The sequence below is a fragment of the Eubalaena glacialis genome, chromosome 17 (genome assembly GCF_028564815.1).
Source record: "Eubalaena glacialis isolate mEubGla1 chromosome 17, mEubGla1.1.hap2.+ XY, whole genome shotgun sequence".
Classification (NCBI taxonomy): Eukaryota; Metazoa; Chordata; class Mammalia; order Artiodactyla; family Balaenidae; genus Eubalaena; species Eubalaena glacialis.
In genome coordinates this window covers 82,930,404-82,953,923 of record NC_083732.1, presented here as the reverse complement: position 1 = coordinate 82,953,923, position 23,520 = coordinate 82,930,404, and the positions used below count along the sequence as shown (strand labels likewise).

General features: G+C 41.4%; 1 pseudogene; it reads right to left on the bottom strand.

Annotated features, from left to right (window-relative positions):
• The window catches only part of LOC133077063 (eukaryotic translation initiation factor 3 subunit D-like), a 40,417-nt pseudogene extending 29,672 nt beyond the window's left edge, over positions 1–10,745 (bottom strand).
• Between the last annotated feature and the right edge of the window lie 12,775 nt (positions 10,746–23,520).

Below are 23,520 nucleotides of genomic sequence, written 5' to 3'. Positions count from 1 at the left end.
TGTCAGAGGACCTGGCTGTCAGGCTCCCCTCCCTCGCTTTCTCTGTATAATATTGATTGGGTTTTCTTCTGATTAAGGAAGTAATACATATTAATTGTAGACACCTTAGAAAATAACATGGATAAACAGATCATTATTAACTTCTAATTCTGAACCAGGCACTGTGCAACGTACACTCGAACATACATTATCTCATTAAAAATTCACAACAGCCTTGCCAGGTCATCTTTATTCCCATTTTAGAAAGAAAGCTTAGGGGACTCAGGTCATGTTCTCAAGGTCACACCCATGAAAAGAGAATTCAAACCCAGGAATCTGCCACAGACCAATAAAGACAATGACAACCACCAATAACCTGGAGGGATTATGCCAGCATATTTAAATGCATCTTCCCTGCACTTATTCTACTCATAGATATCCGTGCTTTCGTTTTGTTTTGTTTTCCTTCAAATTGGAAACATACTGTATGGACTGGAAAAGGTGAATATAAAGTACCATTCAGTGGATATGCTGCCGACGTACTTAAACTTTTCCCTCTTGATCTACATTTAGGTAGATCTCCACTGTTTGCTAACAGAAATAATGTTGTGAGAAGCATTTTATAAATAGATACTTGTGCAATCTGCAATCTTTTAAAAATAAACTCTTAGGAGCAGAATTCTCTTTTAAAATTACCTGGAGCTGAGCACAATCCCCCCAGTAGGGGTACTACAGCATGTACGATAAAAACAACTGTGCCCAGGAAATTCTTCATCTTTTTCCAGATAAGTCTATGAGGGCAGCAGCCTGGACTGACTCATTATGCCTGGTATCCCAGGGCCTAGAGCAGTATCAGGCATATACTACGTACTCAATAAATACTTGGATAATGACTGAATGAATGAATGAATGAAATGAAAGTGACTTCATTGAGCCTCCTTCAGGGGAAGGTTCTCGTATTCCCTGAGGTTCCTAGGAAATGAATAACTATGTATGAAACAAGGACAGCTAAGTTTACCCTAATGTTTGACCCAAGGATGCTTTGCCTCTCCCTGTTCTCCCCTGATTTCCTGTTCTAGCACATAGGGAAAACCACAGGATTTAGACTCCAAAAGACTTAGGATACAAGCCCATATACCAGCTGTTCGTGTACTAGTTGTGCACGTGCCAGCTCTGTGTGTACGTGTACACGCATATACAAGCGTGCTGTGCACACACAAGCTGGAACACACAGTGGTGGACAAATCTCTAGGTGGCAGCTCCTCATCACCACAGCTGGTTGGATTAGATGATCTCTGCGTAAAACCCTCCAACTTCATCTAAGTTAATAAGAAGATAATTGGTGTGTCTCTAAAGGTTAGGATCTGGATTTAAAAAAAAGAGAAAGGAATCTAATGCTTCTTAACTGTTGGGTAAAGGCTCAGCTAGTTAATGATCTGATTTCCATTTCTACAGCACTTTACAGTTCATATACAACTTTTACACACATGGGTCATATAATAACCTCATAAGACGCACCTTATCATTTCCATTTTGCAGATTAGGAAAGTAGAGTCTGAAATTCATTCTAACTAACTCAAGACCACATAGCAAGTAACTGGCAGCATCAGAATCTGCAGCCGTGCCTGTCTGAGACCCGACCTGGTGTCCTCTCCACTACAGCATCCTCCTGCAGACCCTGCTGCCGCCTCCCCCCTCACTTTCCCCTTCTGCTCCCCCCACTTCTGCACTCCCCTGAGGTCTCCAGTCACATATGGATATGCTCAGACCCCCCAGTCAAGGATCCCAGGCCTCCTCTCCAAATGGCCACCTCCTGCCACCTGCCTCAGGGACCAGGCCCACACAGAAGAAAGGGACAGGCTTGGTGTTGAGTCTGTCCCCACGATAAGAACAAGAAACAATTACTCACTAGGGCCTGGCCTGAAAGCATATCATGTCTCAGACACACTGCAGCCCAGCTGTCCAACAGAAGCACTTCTTATCACCAGGAATCTGGGCCATTTGCAAACCAGTGACCTCAAGGTAAAAAGATTCAGCCAAGTAGCTCATTAGCAAGCCACAAAGCCTTTGAAGCCAGCCATTCTGCCCCAACTGGCTTGCCCAAATGTGGAATCATTTAGGAGGATGCGGTGAAGGGTGCCATCTGCAGTGATGAATCTAACTGGCGTCATCTTCATTTCCCAGGGGGAGCTCTGTGCATTCCAAGTAAGAAAGAGAGGTTTCCTGGCCCAGCCTTGGAATAAATCAAAGACAGCAGCTGACACCTCGGCTTTCATGGAAATGGTGCCATTTTAAAGCAAGGGACCCTTCCTTGATCACTCAGAAATTAGGAATGGCCAGTGACATTCTGAAGTTCTTAGGAGGGGCCAGTCCCAGGTATGGCTGAAATGATGGTCATGGACAGAGCCTGAGAACTCAGGTGTCCAGCAAGGAGGTTGGCAGGCACACAAAATTGTGGGAGGACTGCCAGGCAGAAATGAGCCAACAGGTGAGAAAGGACAGTTGCACAAATTGCGTTCAAGAGTAAAAGCTGAACAAAAGTGGATCCATCTCAGGAAATTCATTCATCCACTCATGTATTCATTCATTTACCAAATATTTACTGAAATGCTGTTCTGGGTCATTAAAGTCTATCACTGAACAAAACCCACAGAGATCCCTGTCGTCATGCAGGTTGTATTCTGCTGGGGGAAGACAGATGAAAGACAACTAACTTAAAAAGTAAATAAATTACATAGCACATTACCATAGACACAAGAGCTAAATCTCAAGGAAGGGTTTTATCCTAAGATAGATTAAAAGGTAAAGGCAGGTGCAGCTACGAAAGGGAAGCACTCAGAGGTGAGACTAGATGGCCCAAGGCAGGGGGAGGACGAGACCACATGGGGCAGACGTGGAGAGTCCGTTTGTTCCGATGCCACTCGGGGCATTGTCATTCATTCACTCACTCATCCAGCCAGTGAGCGTACATTGTCCACCTTTGTATGTGAGTCACTCTGCTAAGCACACAACCTCTACAAGAGATGCCCAGCCTCAAGGAACTCACAATCCGGAGAGGCGGTTTTGAACACACCTGACATCCATCACCCGGGGAAGATACTAAAATTCAAACTTTCAGACCTCACTCCTGAAAGGTCTGATTCTACATCATTGGTGTTTTCAACAAAATTTCCAGGTGGCTCTCCAGAGATGGGTTTGACATATAAATAGTTAATTATAAATAGGAAGAGCAGAGATAGACATCATGCAGACTGAAGGAGTAATCAATGAGGGCTTCCTAGAGAAGGACTATTGATATAATTCTTTAAGGTGAAGTAGGAGTTGGCCAGGCAGGTTTGAAGTAGGGGAGTATAGGGGCCAGAGGGGAGAGCACAGGCAATGCCACTAAGACGAGATGGGTTACCCAGGGAATGATTAGCATTTGGTGTTGCTGGAAGCCAACGGGATTAGAGATAGTAAGGGAAAGTTAGCCAGGCGAAGTCTTACTGAACAGAGCAGCTATGAGATCTGTTGGTTCTCCATTCCACAAGCTCACCTTTCTTCTTGAAGAAGACAGTAGGCGGGACTTCTAATGCGGACGTGACCAACCCTTGGCCATGATTCTCAGCCCTCACTTCCTTTGTTTCAGCTTAGTGTCCACCCACCGTCAAGCGCTGGTAAGAGCCGCCTCACGACAGAATAGCTAACCTGCACGTGTCTGTTAGTAAATTCATTTCACAAGCAGTTGCTGGGTTTGGGAGATGCTGCACGGAGGTGACATTTAAGCTGGATCTTAAAAGTCTGCCAAGGGTACTCTTAAAACATACATAGGGCGTAAGAATGCAAACCCGTCTGGGAAATTGTAGTGGCTGCAATACGGTGGTTCAGTAATTGTCAGGGGAAAGTAGGACATGAGGCTGATTTAAAAAAAAAGAAGAAAAGAAAAAAAAGGTTAAAGCCAGATTTTGAAGTGTCTTGAATGACATGCAAAGGAACCTAAACTTTATTCTCAAGATAAAGGGGCCTTTGGTTATTTTGAAAAACATGCGTTGAACACCTGTTTTATGCTGGTCGTTGTGACAGGTACTGAGGACATGACGATGCTTAAGACGAAGGCAATTCTGTCTTCTCGGGACTTACGGTCCAGAGGAAAAGGGAGACAATGGACAGTGCATCAGGGTGAGTGTCTAGCACGGCCCCAGCTGGATGAGGGACCCTAAGCTGGCCACCCTGATGATATCTGAAGGTCATCCCTTTATGTCACCACTGACCCTCCAGTGGTCTCGGTCCTGCCTTCTATTCCTGGGGAATCACAAACGTGCTGGAAAACCGAAGACACTGACAACACAAGCAGGCCAGATTGAGGACATAACAGGGTATGGGATACAGACAAGTCTCACTTCTGGCTGCAAGTTCAACAGGCAATGTACTGGAGTTAGTAACAGGAAAGAAAAGTGGGCACTGCCTTCCACATTCCTCTGGCTCCCTGGTGCTGGTGGCTCCCTGCTGGTCAATGAGCAGGGATACTGTTCCTGAAGATTGACTTTTGGCATCTTTCTGCCTTAACGTTGGAAACAGTGTTTTTAAAATCTCAGTAGTGAACTACACCAAACAAATGCAATCACAAATGCCAAGAAGCAAAACCCACATAAATAAATGATCATTTTCCTTCTCACCGCTTTCGGAAAGCTCATTATATCTGAACTCACTAAACAAGATTTCAGAGACTATTTGTCTAGCTTGTAATTAAAGCACTAGTTTTCCCCAGTCTGAAGTCAAGTAAGGGGGGAATACTTCGGCAAATTGTTCTCAAAATGGCATTCTTTCCAAATTACTTGTAAAATTTACATTGCAATTGGCTCCCCATTAATAGAGTGTATATTTTAAATTTGTGTTATTCTAGCTTAGTTAGCTACTTGCTACTCAAAAAAAAAGTAATCGGGAAGGCAGGGGATGGAGAATGCACAATGTCTATGTTCAATAACTGCTTAATGATCACATTGGAAGGTTCATATTTAAACAACTCCAGCACTCCAAAATCCAAGAGTGCCGGCTTTTCTCTACTGGAGGATCAGCCTACAGATTAGTATCCTGGATTTCTTAGAAGGGAAACTGGGAGTAGAATTGTGAACTTTGTCCTGAAAGCTGTTATATGGTGCAATGGAACAAGAGATGAAAACTGCAGTTAGAAGAAGTTATGTCAGTTACGATAAGGTCCATTTGAGAACAACAGGGTATCCAAAGTAAAACTTAAGTAAGATATAAATATATTTCTCTCACCCATAAAAGAGGTATGAAGATTGGCAATATAGAGCAGGGTAGTTTCTTGAATTTTTCAGCACCAAAGTTTCTTCTATCTTGCTGCTCTGGCAACCTCAGCATACAGCCTTTACCTCAGAGTGCAAGATGGTTGCTCAAGTACCAACCATCACAACTCCCAGCAGAATGGAAGAGGGTGAACAAACATATGCTCCCTTTGGAAACACCTTCTCTAAATCCCACATGACACTTCAAGAACACAGTCATTTCGATACACTGGACTGCATGGGAAATAGAAAATGTAATTCTATTCAGGGCAAGCACACATTCAGCTGAAATTTGCTGGTTGGAGATGTTTGAAAATAAAGAATTAAAAAATAAAGATTCGGAGTCGAAAATCAGTCTCTACTGGGGATAGGAAGTGGTGTACAATTTCTCAGCTCAAGGGGAGCACCCATCCAAAGGACTGGGGAAAAACTAGCTTGAGCACTTGTTGGGCGCAGAAAGCCTTAGTGCTTCTAGAACACACTAACTGCTTTCTCGGATGTCTTGGGGTCCTCTAACCTCATTTCCATTCCTCTTGCTGAAAAAGAGGAGAAGCACAAACACTGCACATCTGTGAGGGAAATTTTGGCTCCTTCCCCCACCCCCCCAGCTGGTGAAATCTTCCCTTGTTCAATGAGAAGGAGTTTAAATCATTTCACATTTCAGATGGAATTTTCATATACATATATTCACTTTGATCTGATGAAGAGACATGCCTGGTACAGTTTTTCACGTTCCTTCAAATGACATTGGCAGGCTGTGGGCAGGCGAGAAAAAAAGAAGTTACTGTCGGTGGTGAGATGCCAGGCATTTGCCAGGAGAGGAAATCCAGGCATGCCAGAAATCCAGCATCTGGGAAACCACCCAAAGATCCAGTGCCCGTTCATCCCTGCTGTTCAGAGGAAACTGCCTCTCTTTTTACAGAAGTTCTATCCTTTGTTCCTATAAATTCTTCAAATACATATTCTTGAGAGAAGGAAAAAAGCAACAATGCAATGTCAAATCTCATCTCAGATTCATGGGGTGGAAATAAGGGGGAAAATCACAGACAAGTGTGGCTCTGTTTAAAAATACAAACCCAAGTGCTATTAAGGGGTGGTGTTAGAATGAGAAATCAAGGGTGGAAACACTGCATCTCCCAATCACATGGGTATCACTCTTTGCCCTGTGTTTGTGTTTATTTTGCTAAATCAGCTTTTATCATTTCAAAAACAATCCTTGTTCATTTCAGATGATATGGAAAATATAGCAGTAGAAAAATATAAATGAAGAAGTTAAAATTCCCTATTGTTATGGAAGGTTCTCATTAAACTACCCTCTATGGGGCCTATCTGACCACCAAGTAATATTTTCCATTACTTTTCAGGTGGGATTTGCAGACTGGAATCATTTCCTACTGTTCTTAAGCAAAATATTCCAAGGTCTACATGAGTACGGTGTGTAATCCCTGGAACTATACTAAATATAAAGGATACTTCTAGCAACCTGGGCAGTCTAAGGTGATAGAGATAAGCCCACTCCTGTTACAAAATCATATATATGCTGAAAAATTATAACAAACTGACACAGAAATGAACTCAAAAGAAGGAAAGGGAATTACAGGGTTTTAGTAATAAAAGAGAAACAAAACCAGCACGATAAGCCTGGACTGATGCTGGGAGGGCCCTCAGGGTTTTGGACCAAGATCTGTGTCATAGATGATGAGAACTAATGTTCTGCTATCCAGGAAGACAGAAAAGATGTGGCTTTAAGTCCATGAAAACTATGAACTGGAACTAACTCCTTGCATAAATTCCAGATTCCTAAAGAGTTTTTCCTTCCATGAAAACTCTGCTGACTGCTCTGGGAATAACTCTGTCAAGGGAATCAGATGTGGTTTAAAAACACCAATGAGAAAACAAAACCCAGGCCTGTGTCATAAGATCATAAATTAACATTAAAAACTAGTCTGGGGGCTTCCCTGGTGGTGCAGTGGTTAAGAATCTGCCTGCCAATGCAGGGGACACGGGTTCAAGCCCTGGTCCGGGAAGATCCCACATGCTGCGGAGCAACTAAGTCCGTGCACCGCAACTACTGAGCCTGTGCTCTAGAGCCTATGAGCCACAACTACTGAGCCTGCGTACCACAACTCCTGAAGCCCACACGCCTAGAGCCTGTGCTCTGCAACAAGAGGAGCCGCCAGGATGAGAAGCCTGCACACTGCACAAAGCGTAGCCCCCATTCACTGCAACTAGAGAAAGCCTGCATGCAGCAACTGAAGGCCCAATGCAGCCAAAAAAAAAAAAAAAGAAAAAAACTAGTCTGATAATGATGGATACATGTCTTTACATGGATACATGTCCAAACTCATAGAATGTACAACACCAAGAGTGACCTCTATTGTAAACTGCGGTATTTAAGTGATTACAATGTGTCAATGTAGGCTCATCAACTGTAACAAATGCACCCCTCTGGTGGGGATGTTGGTAATGGGGAGGCGGTGCATGTGTCAGGACCGGGCTGTATGGGAAATCTCGGTGCCTTCCTCTCCATTTTGCTGGGAAACCTAAAACTGTTCCAAAACAAAACAAACAAATGAAAACCTAATCTGGTCCATTAAAGACGCCAGGCCCCTCCAGAATCAATTAGGAAACTCCACAGTACTCCAGTGAAAAAAACTCAAAAAATTAACAGGCCCATAAAGATTACCAGGTGTAATGAATTTAAGAATTAATGTCTCAATAACTGGCTATTTTTAGAAAACAAATTTAAGGGGAAAGGTGGGGGGGGGATAAATTAGGAAGTTGGGATTAACATATACACATTACTATATATAGAATAATCAACAAGGACCTACTGGATAGCCCAGGAAACTCTACTCAGTACTCTGTAATAACCTATATGGGAAAAGAGTCTGAAAAAGAGTAGATATATGTATAACTCAATCACTATGCTATACACCTGAAACTAACACAGCATTGTAAATCAACTATACTCCAATACAAAATAAAAATTTAGAAAAATAAATAAAAATAAAAATGTAAAAAGAAAGAACTGGCTATAATAGCAACAAAATGAAAAAAAGAGTATTAATTAACTATATTAAAGACACAAAGGAGATTAAAGCATAAATGTAAAAAATAAATTAAATAGAAATACAGTGTGAAAAACGCAAATTTGAAAATGTCCAAAATAAGACTTTTACTAATAAACAAAGATTTGTTTAAGTAGAATAACTTTAACTGAAATTAGATATGATTGAAGTAACATTTAGTAAACTGACAGATCTGATGGAAGCATCATGAATGTAAGAGAGAGAAGGAAAATCAGTAGTAAAGAGAGATAGAGGTGGAGACTGAGAAAGTCCAGCATACATCTAAGAGGAGTTAAAAGTATAGACAGAATGAGAGGGGCTCATATTTGAGGAAACATAATGAGAAGTTTCTCAACATTGAAGAAAGATGAGTCTCCAGCTTGATAAATAAGTTCTCAGCAAGATAAACACAAAGAAATTCTAGTTTTACTACGAAAAACAAAATAGAACATCAAAGGAAAACAACTGGAAAAAATACTGGAAAGGGAAAACAAATAGACTGTCAGCAGACTTTTCATCAGCAACAACAGATGCCCGAAAACCGTGAAATAACATCTTCAAAGGACTGAGGAAAATAGCTATCAACTCATAATTCTAGAGCCAGATAAATTACCCTTCAAAAGTGAGGACAACATAAAGACATTTTTAGATCAATTCTCAGAGGCTCTTACTGAAAAATGCCGCATTAAAAATGCATTGCAGGGACTTCCCTGGTGGTGCAGTGGTTAAGAATCCGCCTGCCAATGAAGGGGACGAGGGTTCGATCCCTGGTTTGGGAGGATCCCACGTGCCGCGGAGCAATTAAGCCCATGCGCCACTACTACTGAGCCTGTGCTCTAGAGCCCGCGAACCACAACTACTGAAGCCCGCGCACCTAGAGCCCGTGCTCTGCAACAAGAGAAGCCACCGCAATGAGAAGCCCATGCACCGCAACGAAGAGTAGCCCCCACTCACCGCAACTAGAGAAAGCCCGCGTGCAGCAAGGAAGACCCAATGCAGCCAAAAAACAAAACAAAACAAAACAACAACTAAGAAAGCTTTAAATAAAAAGAAATGCATTGCAAAATAAAGGAATTTGAGGGCAGGAACAAAAGCATGAAGTTCAATAAGTACAGGTGAACAAATTAAATATGTAAGTTTGTGGGCTTAAAAGAATTGCTTTGGACTAGGCTACCACACATATTTCCTCCTGTTAATGGGATGTACTCCAAATTTATTATTAATTTTATGAAAGTATTTGAGGCTTGGTTTGAATTTGTTGGCCTAGCAATGTTTTGTTTTCCAGGCAGTTATAATCTTTTAAAACCCCAGTGTCCCATTTCAGATAAAGTACATCAATTTATTTATTTATTTATTTATTTATTTATTTACAGAGACATCAGTGGTTTAATGGATGAGGGAGCTTACACGTCTGAAACAAGGTCCTGGAGCGACACCCCACCATGGGAGGCGCTGGGCAGGCAGGACGTGTTGGTAGCCTTGGTCCTGGGGGGAAGGGGAGGTTACCAGTTACAGGGGAATTGACGTCAGGTGGGCTCATTAGCTACCAGGGAAACCAGTCGAGGGGCACGCCCCTCACCGCCCCTCTGATAAGCTATCACTAGCTGGGGCCTGGGACAAGTACGTAGGAAGGGCAGTCATGTGAGCAGGTGTGGGTGAAGCGGGCACTGGTCAGGTAGGCGATGTACAGGGAGCGAGAGAGCAGCCATCCTGACCACACTCTCCACCCCCACATACCCTGCACAACCCTTACGTCCTGGTTCTCCCCAAGGAGGACTGCAAGGGTCAGGCGTGTAGGGGGCACTGCAACCAGAGGCCACAAATTCAGTACAGACAGCAGCAGCCAGAGTGTCAAGAATAAGACGCCTAGTATGTTCAGGACAGTCATTTGCCCGGATATGGGCAAATTTTGGAGCTTACCGAGTCAATGGAAAGGGGGTCAACAGCAGCAGTACCCTGTCCAGTTATAAGGAAGGTAAGGCCACCTCTGTTTTTCACAAACCCAGAGCCACCCCCATGAGGAGGGGAAGGCCTGGCTTTCAAAGAAATATTCTGGTGGCCTAGCCACCAGACAGACTGTGTTGGTCACAGTACAGATCTGTCACCCCACGTAATGTTGAGTGCCGTTAGGGGTGGACCCATTAGGTCTTTCCAAACAAAACCCAGTTAATCCCACTAGTTGGACTTGTGTGTCCAGAAGCCAGCCTATTCCATTCCACCCAGCATAGCCCAGGGGGACTCAAGGGCAGTCAGGTGTACCGTAACGTTTACCAGTGGGGGTCCTTCTGATGTACTGGCTGGTGGGACAGGAAGATGGTGAGAGGCTTTCTCCCCCATGGTCAGTAGTCCCCACAGTCACAGCAGCCGGGTCAATTTTTCGTGGAAGCCCGGAGGAGGACGACAACGGCATCTCGCTGGACACTCAGCAACTAGACTCATGTCACAGTGAGGCCCGTGCTGCTGCTCTGTCCTTGAACAGGTTTCCTCCCTCAGGCCAGGGAGGGAATGTAAGGCATCTAACAGGCACGACACAGGGGAGATCATGACAATTAAGCAAAATACAAGCAGTAACCACATTCTGAGATAATACCACACCCGCCTGTGGTTTTTTTGTCCTTGTCTGCAATGCAGTTCAGAAAACTCAAGTTTTCAGTAATACAGGAATGTGCCCAAAATCATGTATACAATGGCCACCTAGTTTTACCTTGGATGTCTGAACCACAGCTACTCCATTTTGACTTTCAAATCCATCCCCTTCCTCAATGGCCAAAGCAGATGTACAATGCCTGTCTGAAAGGCCACAAGCCAGGCGGCTCCGATCAGTAAAATTTAAGTTAAACCATGTATAAACCTTCTGACTTCCTCAGACCTCAAATATGTGCAGATTTTTCCATCATTTCCCCCTTTGACTGAAAATCTTTCAATAGAAAGCACTGATGATCAAAATATCCATCCTTCGGTGCTGGGGTGCTGACTCCTACCCTCGGTTCAGATCATGTCCCTCCATGCTAGGCCTCCTTTATATTTGCCTAGTCATTCACTTTGGGGGAAAACTAACCAGATCTCATGAACAGGCTCAGAGGTACGTTACTGGGGAAACACTTTATGGGCTATACATTTTATCACTTATACCTCATTGTGACACAAGCATTGTACATGTGCTTTTAGCTGCAGACTTAAAGCAAGCAGTGTCACAGTTCATGAGTAGTTATACTCTGGGATAATTTCACTAGATAATTTTCTTTCCATCCAGAACATCAGGGCAAAAGTATGGATAACATAATAACTTTCATAAATACAAACCTCAATGAACAGAACTAGAATTTAACATCCACTGAAACATAATATTGTTCTCTCTAAAATTACCCTCATCTCCACCAAATACAGCCAAATCAAGACTAATTTGTTTGCAAAACAAGTCTGGTCAGTTGATCATATAGGCTCCTCCAAACTGGCTGAGGTAGAACTCCCCAGAAGGAGTTCTCAGACTGAATTCCCAACAGGCTTCTCAAGGCCAGGAAAGTCAAGCCCAAGGCCTGACATCAGGCTCTGCCTCAGTGGATTTCTCAGTCCCCAGAATATTGAGATTCTTGCACATGCCAGACATGCCAGTCCTTCCCATTCACCTGATTAGGCTCCTCAGAACTGGAGTTCCCAATTTCTGGTGGGACCAGGCAAAGAGAAAAGAAAAATGTTTCAATTCTACCCACAGGGGTAATTTACCAAATTGCTATAAATCATAACCAACTTGAGGTAAAGGGCGTCCCTCTATCCTGTTCAGCAGTATAATCTGACATGTATCAGGGACGTGTTATTGTCAAAAGGTTCTTCCTATGGATCTTCTTGAAGATGAAGCACTTACATTTGAAGCCAGGTCCTAGAGCGACACCTTGTAAAGTAAATTTAAATAAGAATTAATTGTAAGAATAAAAACTATGAGGATGATAATTTGGATTGATTTAAAAACAAGGTGGAACTTATGTAGTTGGCTGTATTAAGTGCTGATTAACTTTAGACTTTGTAAGAACGCCTAATACAACTGTAGAGAGCCATGAAATAATTGCAGTAATTATGTTTAACTTCCAAACAAGAAATGTGAAATAGATTTAGATAAAACTCAATCTTTTAGCAGAAGGTGGAAAAGAGAGGGAAACAAAACTAGAAAAAGTTAAATATAAAATGCAAAATAAGATGTAGAAATAAGTCCAAATATCTGTCCAATCACAATAAATATTAGATTCTCAGATTTTACTTTAAAAATATGTTGTTTACACTTATTCACAACTAAACAGAAATTCTAGTTTCAACAGATATTGATGATCCATCTACAAGGCACTGTGGATATACCAATGAACAGAACAGATAACGCTTTATCTTTATGGAATTAATATTCTAGAAGGATGAAGTCATAGCAAACAAACAAAACAGACAAATACTTAGTATCAAATATAAATAAGTCTGTAGTGGGTTGAATAGTATATCCCAAAATTCATGTCTACTCAGAACCTCAGAATGTGACCTTATTTGGAAATAGGGTTTCTGCACATATAATAAGGTAAGTTAACATGAATCATATTGAATTAGAATGAGGCCTAAATCTAATGACTGGTATCCTTATAAGAAGACAAGAGCATCCCCAGAGACACACACAGGGAGAAGGTGTGTGAAGATGCAGGTGGAAACTGGAAGGATGTGTCAACAAGCCAAGGAACCCTAAGGATTGCCAGCAACCACCAGATGTGGGGAGGGACAAGGAAGGATTCTTCCTTAGAGCCTTCAGAGGGAGCATGGTCCTGCTGACAGCTCCATTTCAGATTTCCAGCCTCCAGAGCTGTGAGAGAATACATTTTCTGTTGTTTTAAGCCACCCAGTTGTGGTACTTTGTTACAGCAGCCCTTGGGATCAAATATTATGAAAGCTTCCTCATGTCGTATGATCAATTATTAACACCATTTCTAGCCTTTCCCCCTCCCTGGAGGATGCAGGGGGCAGCTAGAGCTGAAAATTCCAACCTTCTGATCATGGCTTGGTCTTTCTGGTGACCAGCAGCCCCATCCAGAAGCCGTCCAGGAACCCACCCAGAGTCACCTCATTAGAACAGAAGATGGCCCTACTGCTCTTATCTCGGGAATTTGCAAGGGTTTTAGGAGCCCTGTGTCAGGCACTGGGCACAAAGACTAAAATATATATTTTCTATTTTCTCACAGACATCAAATGAGTAATTAATTTCCTCTGACTTAGTTTCCTCACCTGTAAAATGGGTTTAATAATAGTATCAGTTTCAGGGAGGGATGGACTGGGAGTTGGGGGTTAGTAGATATAAACTATTACATATAGAATGGATAAACAACAAAGTCCTACTGTATAGCACAGGGAACTATATTCAATAGCCTGAGATAAACCATAGTGGAAAAGAATATAAAAAAGACAGTGTACATATGTATAACTGAATCATTTTGCTGTACAGCAGAAATTAACACAACACTGTAAATACTTCAATAAAAAAATAATAGTATCCTCTTCAAAAGTTTGTTGTGAGAGTTAAATGAATTAATACATGTAATACATCTACACCACACTGGGACTAAATTAATTACCTATTAGGTGTTACCCTTTATTATGATAAATGCCCATGCTCCCAGGGTACCAAGATCCTCTTTATTTTCATTACACGCTACCTTGGGCAATTTTTTATTTTTTATTTTTTTTATTGAAGTATAGTTGATTTAACAATGTTATGTTAGTTCCTACTCATTTCTGCTACTCTCTATATACTGATGATGTTCATCTTCCCCCGGATCACCACACTAGGGACCGTAACGTTTTGCCATGACCTCACCATTGACTTCTGATTGACCTCTCAGTTCTGACCATTCCATTTCTTTAAACTATCTCTTCGTTCAAGATCATTTTAATTATTGGAGGTCAAGGGCCTCACATCGAAGATATTTACTGATCCATGCCCTTCTGCATCGCCCTCACTGTTACTGGCCTCTTCGATCACTCAGTATTCTTCATACCAACTCTTTCAACATCCTTTCAGAAAGTCCCTTGTACCTTCAGCCAGTGCCCTCCCATTCTCCCACAAATAGAATTGACTTTTCCAAATAATTATCAAGTTTTCCATATTAATATTAGTTCATTTAATATTTTTCATAATTTAATTCAATAATATTTCTCTAGTTTACCTATTCAATAGGTCTAGAAAGACTTCTCTTAGTGGAATGTAAATTTAATCACATCACTTCACTTATTTCAAATATATCAGCCATTCCCCATTGCTACCAAATGAACCCAAGCCCCTTGGAATGATGCACGTGGTCCCCCAACAGGATCACAGGAGCCAAAGAGAATTACTCTGAGTTTTTTAAAGAGAGTTTGCTGCTTCACGTTTCCATGCCTTTGTAGACAGTTCTCACTCTACCTAAAAGGCTTCTCCCTCTCTTATCTGAAGATCACCTACCTACAGATAAAAGGACAAAAATGACAATACAAATACTGTACTTCTCAGTGTATCTTTTCTACTGACTTGTGTCTTTCTTATTGCAAAATATTCAATCAACGTGGTTTTTAAAAAGTATAATTAAATGTCTCATAAGTTTATATTTTTGTGACTTTTATTATAAAAAGATCCACAAATAATTAGTTGGCAAATCTCATGTCTCAATATGGGGTTTGCACAACCTGGTGAATGGTGAGTTTGAGATCTTTCTGGGAGGCACAGGGCAATTATTTAAGCTGTAGAGGAACAGGCAGGGAGTTCTGGATTGTTTTTCTCAAATCCAAACCTCAAGGACTCTGATTTTGCTATCTGAATTTTGTCTATGACCACATAATTTAATGTACTAGCCTGGATGAAAGGATTGATTATCCAACCAGCTTTTTCTCAAACTAAATTTGGTGAGTCAATGAACAAATCAAAAACCAGGATTACCTTTCCCTAGTAGTGTCTGAAAACACTAAAGTGATTTTATAAAAGAGAGAGTAAAAGAATAAAAGTAAAAAAGTAAGCTCTTATACCTAGTGCTTGGGATAATAATGAACCCGCTGTGTGTTCAGGAAACACAAAATAATTATACTTGTCTAATACATACCAGTCTTGTTTATCTAGAGTAAACCTACCCAAAAGATTCAAATAGCATAGATCTTCCTTTCCATACAGTACAATCTAAGTGAACCAGAATCACGCCTCGTCTTATGTATTATCACGGCAGAGAAAAAGATATGTGTAAGAGGCTGTAGTCACTATGGCCTAGTCAGTCCTAGGTACCAGACACCACTCAATACATTGTACATGGACCAACCCTGCTAGGATGGCCGTGCTATGCCCATTTCACCAAGCAGGATACTGGTCTTCAGAGAAGTTAGGAAACCTGACTGAAGCCACACAGCGTGTAAACCAGGTGTTGCTGTTAAAATTATATGTGCTAATGCATATAAGGTGTTTAGAAAAATGACTAGCACATAGCATGCATTCAATAATAGTCAATATTAATATATATAACATAATGGGCAAAACTTGACAGTTTGCAAGCTATATGTAGTCATGTCCATTAAATCAAGTTTCAAAATAACAACAAAGAAGAAAAATTACGGAAAGATAAGCAAGAACCTGCTAGTGAGAAAGGATATTAGAGGTTTGGTGAAGAAGGCAGACTTAATCATACATCCTGATAGTTTGAATTTTTTAGCATATGCACATATGCTTTTATTTAAGAAACTATAATGTTCTTTATCTGCTATAGATTAAGATCAGAATATAGATTCCAGTTTTAGCTAGAATGGTCTCAGTAGAAAAGGATGACACGATGAATTACAATTTAGGTTGGGGGGAGGCTGTGGTCTGGGGGAAAAAGGTCACACAATGATTACTCTTAAAGTAATTCATCATCTGTTCCCATCTCTGTCCTCAAATCTCACACTATATCCCGATATCAGGCAGGCAGGAATCCTGTCCTCCAAGTTCTCAGTCTCAAAATAAAATTTGCCCACAGATCCACTCAAGTTAAAAATGGTTACACTGAACTTCTGCTTTGCAAGTATTCATTAAATCTTAGTCCTGTGTACACAGGAAGTTTTGTTGAATTATTCCCTTATTTTGCTTCAAATATGAACTGCTTCATCATACTCAATAAACTTTTATCTATGTTTTATGTTGCAAATTTTTAAAGCTTTATGGAGGCTTAATTGATATACAGTGAATTGCACATATTAAAAGTGTACATTTGGGACCTAATGAAACTTAAAAGCTTTTGCACAGCAAAGGAAACCATAAACAAGATGAAAAGACAACCCTCAGAATGGGAGAAAATATTTGCAAATGAAGCAACTGACAAACGATTACTCTCCAAAATATACAAGCAGCTCATGCAGCTCAATATCAAAAAACAAACAACCCAATCCAAAAATGGGTAGAAGACCTAAATAGACATTTCTCCAAAGAAGATATACAGATTGCCAACAAACACATGAAACAATGCTCAGCATCACTAATCATTAGAGAAATGCAAATCAAAACTACAATGAGGTATCACCTCACACCAGTCAGAGTGGCCATCATCAAAAAATCTACAAACAATAAATGCTGGAGAGGGTGTGGAGAAAAGGGAACCCTCTTGCACTGTTGGTGGCAATGTAAATTGATACAGCCACTATGGAGAACAGTATGGAGGTTCCTTAAAAAACTAAAAATAAAACTACCATACCACCCAGCAATCCCACTACTGGGCATATACCCTGAGAAAACCACAATTCAAAAACAGTCATGTACCACAGTGTTCATTGCAGCCTTATTTACAATAGCCAGGACATGGAAGCAACCTAAGTGTCCATTGACAGAGGAATGGATAAAGAAGATGTGGCACATATATACAATGGAATATTACTCAGCCATAAAAAGAAACGAAATTGAGTTGTTTGTAGTGAGATGGATGGACCTAGAGTCTGTCATACAGAGTGAAGTAAGTCAGAAAGAGAAAAACAAATACTGTATGCTAACACATATATATGGAATCTAAAAAAAAAATGGTTCTGAAGAACCTAGGGGCAGGACAGGAATAAAGACGCAGATGTAAAGAATGGACTTGAGGACACGGGGAGGGGGAAGGGTAAACTGGGACGAAGTGAGAGAGTAGCATGGACTTATACATACTACCAAAGGTAAAACAGATAGCTAGTGGGAAGCAGCCGCATAGCACAGGGAGATCAGCTCGGTGCTTTGTGACCACCTAGAGGGGTGGGATAGGGAGGGTGGGAGGGAGACGCAAGAGGGAGGAGATATGGGGATATATGTATATGCATAGCTGATTCACTTTGTTATAAAGCAGAAACTAACACACCATTGTAAAGCAATTATACTCCAATAAAGATGTTACAAAAATAAATAAATAAATAAAAGTGTACATTTGATGAGTTTGGACATAGGCAAATACCCATGATACCATCACCACAATCAAGGTAATAGACATAATACCTATAGTTTAAAATATGGTGCTTTGTACTTCAAAATTTATTAAGAGGGTATATCTCACATTAAGTATTGTTACCACACACAAATAAAGGACACCAGGCAATTCTGGAAGATGCTGGTTTATCAATAAACTTCTATTGAATAAGAGATATTGACACTTACTGTGTATTTTCTAACCTGTGAGGTTAAATACCATTATTGCTCTCAGTGTGATAATCTGAAATGGAAGTTTAGGGTGACACATTCAAGGTCACACAGTGAGCAGAGGAGGCAAGACCCAAACCCAATCTGACTGATCTCCAAGGCCCACAGCTCAACATTACACAATGCTGCCCCAATAAATAAAAGTTATTCCTGTTTTTAGCTCTTACCTCCATTTTTAGCTCTTGACTCCATTTTTAGAGTCACTGAATTCTCTCATACCTGTGAAAACTGTTTTAAGTGTCCTAACAACCACTGAAACAACTACTTTATTTTTTTTACTCCTTAAATGTTTGACCATTACCTGTAAATAGTGCATGGCCCGCTGATCTTTCAACCCATCCAGTCGTGTTGCAGTGAGCACCCAGTGTAGACATAGACTCAGACAACTTCTGGACTGTTTTCCTTCCTGCATCCTTTAGGGCTTCTCTGGGTAATACGTTCTATGCTTTGAGTTGAAATGATGAAGGGTACTTATCCTGAAATGAGATTAAAACATATGTTTTCACCTCTCCCTGTTGTATCCCTGATATTCAAACCTCTCACATCATCTGACTTAGTCTGAAGCCTGGTGAGGTTTTTTTCTTTTTCTATGTCCACACAGAAGCTTAAAGCCTGGCTCTGGGCCCAAACTGTATCATATTTCCTTTCAATTGGAGTTTTGCTTTATTCCATCCCCTCTGCTGTGAGAGTGATTCCCTCCCAGAGCTGTGGAGCTTGGGTGCCATATAAATTAAAGTTTAATATGTGTTTTTATGATCACTATTATTATCATTACTGTTATTAATATTGTTCTTTTTAGCAGCTTTTGGGAGCCATTCCATCAGTGACATTTGGCTCCCAACATAATGGATCTTTTTATGTACAGGCTTGTGGACTTGATGCCTGCTGTTTTCACTTCAGGGAGGGCAATTTCCTGACATCAGGAGGCTTGTGGGAGCCGGAAGCTGTGAGCCTTAGTTGTATTTTCCGAAGTGAACCAAAGCTCTTTGGGTGACCAAGATGGAAAGACTCTGCCACAGTCACTGATGAAAACATCGAACCCACGTGACTATTTATTCATTCATTTATCGAATAAAAGTTTGCCGTTCACTTGTGGACCATTTATTTTATTCTTTTTAAAGTAAAGTGTGGGCCAAGCTCTGTCGTAAATGCTGGAGATAATATGGTGAGCAAAGTCAATTACTCTTCCTGCCATCTGGAGCTAAGCACCTTGCAATAATGTGTAAAACGCCGCAAAGACAAGTGCAAAGAGAGTCAGACCCATGAGAGTGATGGGGGCAGAATCTCCAGGTGTTGGAGATGACGTCTTTGAGTAAAAGTGATGATGGGTCTAGAATCTGAAGGATGACTGGAAGTTGACCAAACACAGGAAGAGAAGAACATTCCAGAGAGACAAAACAGCATGAGGCACAAGAGTCGTGTACGAAAATGAGATGAGGTCCTAGTCCTGATTCATCAGAGGAGGCTGTGCTAGCAAAGGCATCTGATGAGGGCTGCCATCTTCAAACTGGCAGTGAAAAGACATGTGCACACTGCTATATTTAAAACGGATAACCAACCAGGACCTCCTGCACAGCACAGGGAACTCTGCTCAAAATTATGTAATGATCTAAATGGGAAAAGATTTTGAAAAAGAATAGGTACATGTGTATGTATAACTGAATCGCTTTGCTGTACACCTGAAACTAGCACATTGTTAGTCAACTAGACTTTAATATAAAATAAAAAGTTAAAAGAATAATAATAATAAAAATGAATCACCCACGGATACGCATCCTACCTTGCTCCTAATCTAGTAGGGATGTAAGACATGCCTGATAGAGTGTTAAGTCCCACACACTACATCAGTGAGAAAGTCTGATTAGATTTCAGAGAACAGCAAGACAGTTAACAGCTGTAGGCTATTGGGAAAGTTCCCCGAAGCGCCGTAGAATTTGAACATGAAGATGCCCATCCAGCTCCCTGATCAATGTTGGGCCTGGGCGGCATGGAACTGGGAGCCACCACCAAGAGTTCAGTGTGGGCATCAGGACAGAATAGGAGTTGGGAGGCTGCAGGGTATAAAGCGAGGAAGGGCAATCAGGGGACAGCATTAGGGGAGAAAAGGACCCCAAAGGTGAGGCAGATCATCTAGCTAAGTTGTGGTCCAGACAGAGGAGCCCTTTTGCGGGTCGGTGGGATAGAATCTGGGCCACAGGGAAAAGGGAACATGCAAAGTGGAAGGCGGAAGATGATGCTTGGAAAAACTGCTTGGTCAGCAGGAAGCAGCCCAACACTTTTTTGTCAGGCTTTGCAGGCCCTGGCGTGAGAGGAGAGGAAGCCACAAAAGGGCCCACCAGCCCAGACGGCTGCCCCCCAGCCCAGGCACAAGGCCACACTGCTTTGGCAGGCAGAGCTAAGTCAAGAATCTACAACACCTGACTTTCAACCCAATGTTACTTTCTTGCTTTGTCTTATTTTTATTTATTTTTCTTGTTTTTACCAAACACAACTCTCTTGGCTGAGAACAACTCAGCTTTTCCAACCCTGAGGGTATGAGCAAAGCAGCAGCTACGAGAGAGAAGTCTCTGAGGTCCAATATGCAAATGGCCACATTTTTCATGAGCCTGAGGGTTCCCGGATCGTAACTCCCAGTAGTTAAATATCCTCCAGAAAGTAGCAGAACGGAAAATTACTTTTTTTCTTTGAGTGTTTAACCTAATTTATAGAGAATGAATTCCCTTAACCATTTGAAAGATTTTTCTGGTTTAGACTCACTGCTAAGTTACTTTGGAAGTTAAACTCAAAATTGTTCTCCCCTATTTTCCTGATGACTAGGAATCCCGAGAAGACTGACCCGGTATGTCTTAATGCTGCCTTATCTGTGCTCAGAACGTACTGACCAGCCTCTTCTATTCTTTGTATAGTTTGAAAATGGTTCCATAGCACCGTCATGCGTATTTTGTCATTTGTCACCACCATTCTGTTGTCAAGGAGCTGTTTCTAGTCACATCCTACAGGTAAGGAAACTGACGTTCTGTGTGATTGAGGAAACTTTCTAAGTTCCCGGAGACCACTCAGGTGTCTGATCCCAAGTCCTGCGCTCTTTCTGCTTCCTCGTGAAGACTTCCTCTACAGTTTGAGCACTGGAAACCCCATCTCCTCTTGGTAGTCACAGCCTTCCTAGGGTGTCAGAACAATGTGGAGATGGGTACTCGGAGGTGTGTCAGGTGTACCAAGTCAGACTCACCTGCTCCTTCACTCTACATGACAAATGGAATCAACTGTTTGCGACAAAATCACTTGGAACTTCAGGTGACCTGTGAGGCATTTAAACTCTAGAGGCTTAGTTTTGGTAATTATCAGAATCTGGCTGTAGCCATTCAGTTGTTCATTCAAAAAATGCATTTATTTACTGCATGCCTTTTCTTAAGCAGGCACTCGTCTGTCAATGTTTTTATTTTCTCAAGACCCAGTCTAATTTAACTAGATTAATCTCTCTCAACTGGACCTCTAGAGGTACATTTAGTACATGCAGACTTACTCCTGTATGCACTTTACACAGGACATTTACTGATGCACTAAATGTGAAGTCCAAATTGGTGAAGTAGTAGTTCAGTCTCCAGGTATCTTTCTTGCTCTCAGTAAGACAGACCTAATATGTGCTTCTTCCATCCTCATTCTTCTAGCGGTAGCTCTCATTCCTCCTAAGATTCAGCAAAATGCATTCCTTTTTCTCTCTCTTGTTATATGAATTTCCAATGTGGTTAAATACCAAAAAATAGAATCCTGGATGCCACTCTTTATATAATCGCAAAATCTGATACAAATCGGAACACTATAACATGTGAATCTTCATCTTACCAAAAAGCAGATGATTGTAGGAAATAAATCAATGTCCATTTTTTGTCACTTTCATAAGCTAAGTGCTTTAACAGACCCTCAACCCCTGCCACTAACATAAACCATCCTGAAGAGGACATACCTCTTAAAGCATTATCCTTCTTAAAAAAGGTAATGGACATTTTCAATTATTTTCCCATCCCAAGTAGCAAAGGGGAAAAAGGAATCAGAGCTAAAGAATGGTGCACATGAAGTCAGTATTTTGGCCGGAAATTGGGGGGTTCCCTAAAGGCTGATGCTGATAACTGGGAGCTGTGGGACAAAGTTGAGATGGGAGATGAAAGCCATGGGCTCCAGCACTGAGCCAAGACTTTTGAGGAGCATTAAAGTGGTCTCTGGCTGGTAAGAAACCCCTGAAAGCCAGAAGAAACATCTGCGCTTCAGAGGAAAGTTTCCCCAATGATGTTCTCACCGATTCTGATAAATTAAGATCAAGGAATGATCTCACAAGCAAAGATCAGAAAGTACCCTGGATACCAAACCACCATGGTTGAGAGTCAGCAGAAAGTAGAAAGAACACATTTACGTCTCTATGGATTGCAGTTACTGGAATTGGGAGATACAGAATATTAAATCACCATGTATAAAATGTTTAAAGAAATAAACACATCACCACAAAGATGAGCAAAACAGGACATTATCAGGAATTAAGGGGCAGATATGAAATATACTCCAAATTATAGAAATGAAATATGTTTATAGTATTCTGTAATAACCTAAATGGGAAAAGAATTTGAAAAAGAATAGATATATGTATATGTATAACTGAATCACTTTGCTGTACACCTAAAACTAACACAGCACTGTAAATCAACTATAGTCCAATATAAAATAAAAATTTTAAAAAAAGAAAAAAAAAGTTCTTTAAAAAAAGAAAAAAGAAAGCAATATATTTATAGAAAATAAAAATTCAATGGGTAGTGACTTCATCATGGCCATGTGAGAGATATTACCAGACTTATCTTACTACCCTAAGCAACGATAAAATGTATCATCATCATCATCAACAATGAGGTTTTTTTTCTTTTTATTTATTTATTTATTTATTTATTTTTGGCTGCATTGGGTCTTCGTTGCTGCACGCAGGCTTTCTCTAGTTGCGGCGAGCGGGGGCTACTCTTCCTTGCAGTGAGCGGGCTTCTCATGGCGGTGGCTTCTCTTGTTGCAGAGCACAGGCTCTAGGCACACGGGCTTCAGTAGTTGTGGTGCACGGGCTCAGTAGTTGTGGCTCACGGGCTTAGCTGCTCTACAGCATGTGGGATCTTCCCGGACCAGGGCTCGAACCTGTGTCTCCTGCACTGGCAGGCGGATTCTTAACCACTGCGCCACCAGGGAAGTCCGAGGCATGTTTTTAGGAACTGGAGAAGAGCCAGAGGAAGACTGTGGTCTTAATAAGAAGAGAAACATCTGATGTGAGACTATGACAGCCCCCTCACCTCCTGAGTGCATGTTCCTAACCACGGAGCTGCACCCAAGCAGAATGCCTGAGTTCGGCTGAACTGAGGGGGGTATATAACGGTGTTTGCAGTTGCTGGAATTTGTGGGGAAGGCAACCAGAGAGGAGGAAATTGTGCACAGAGGTGGCCCCAGAAGTTTGCGTGACAGTCATTGCAGCTCTCAGCAGAAAGTC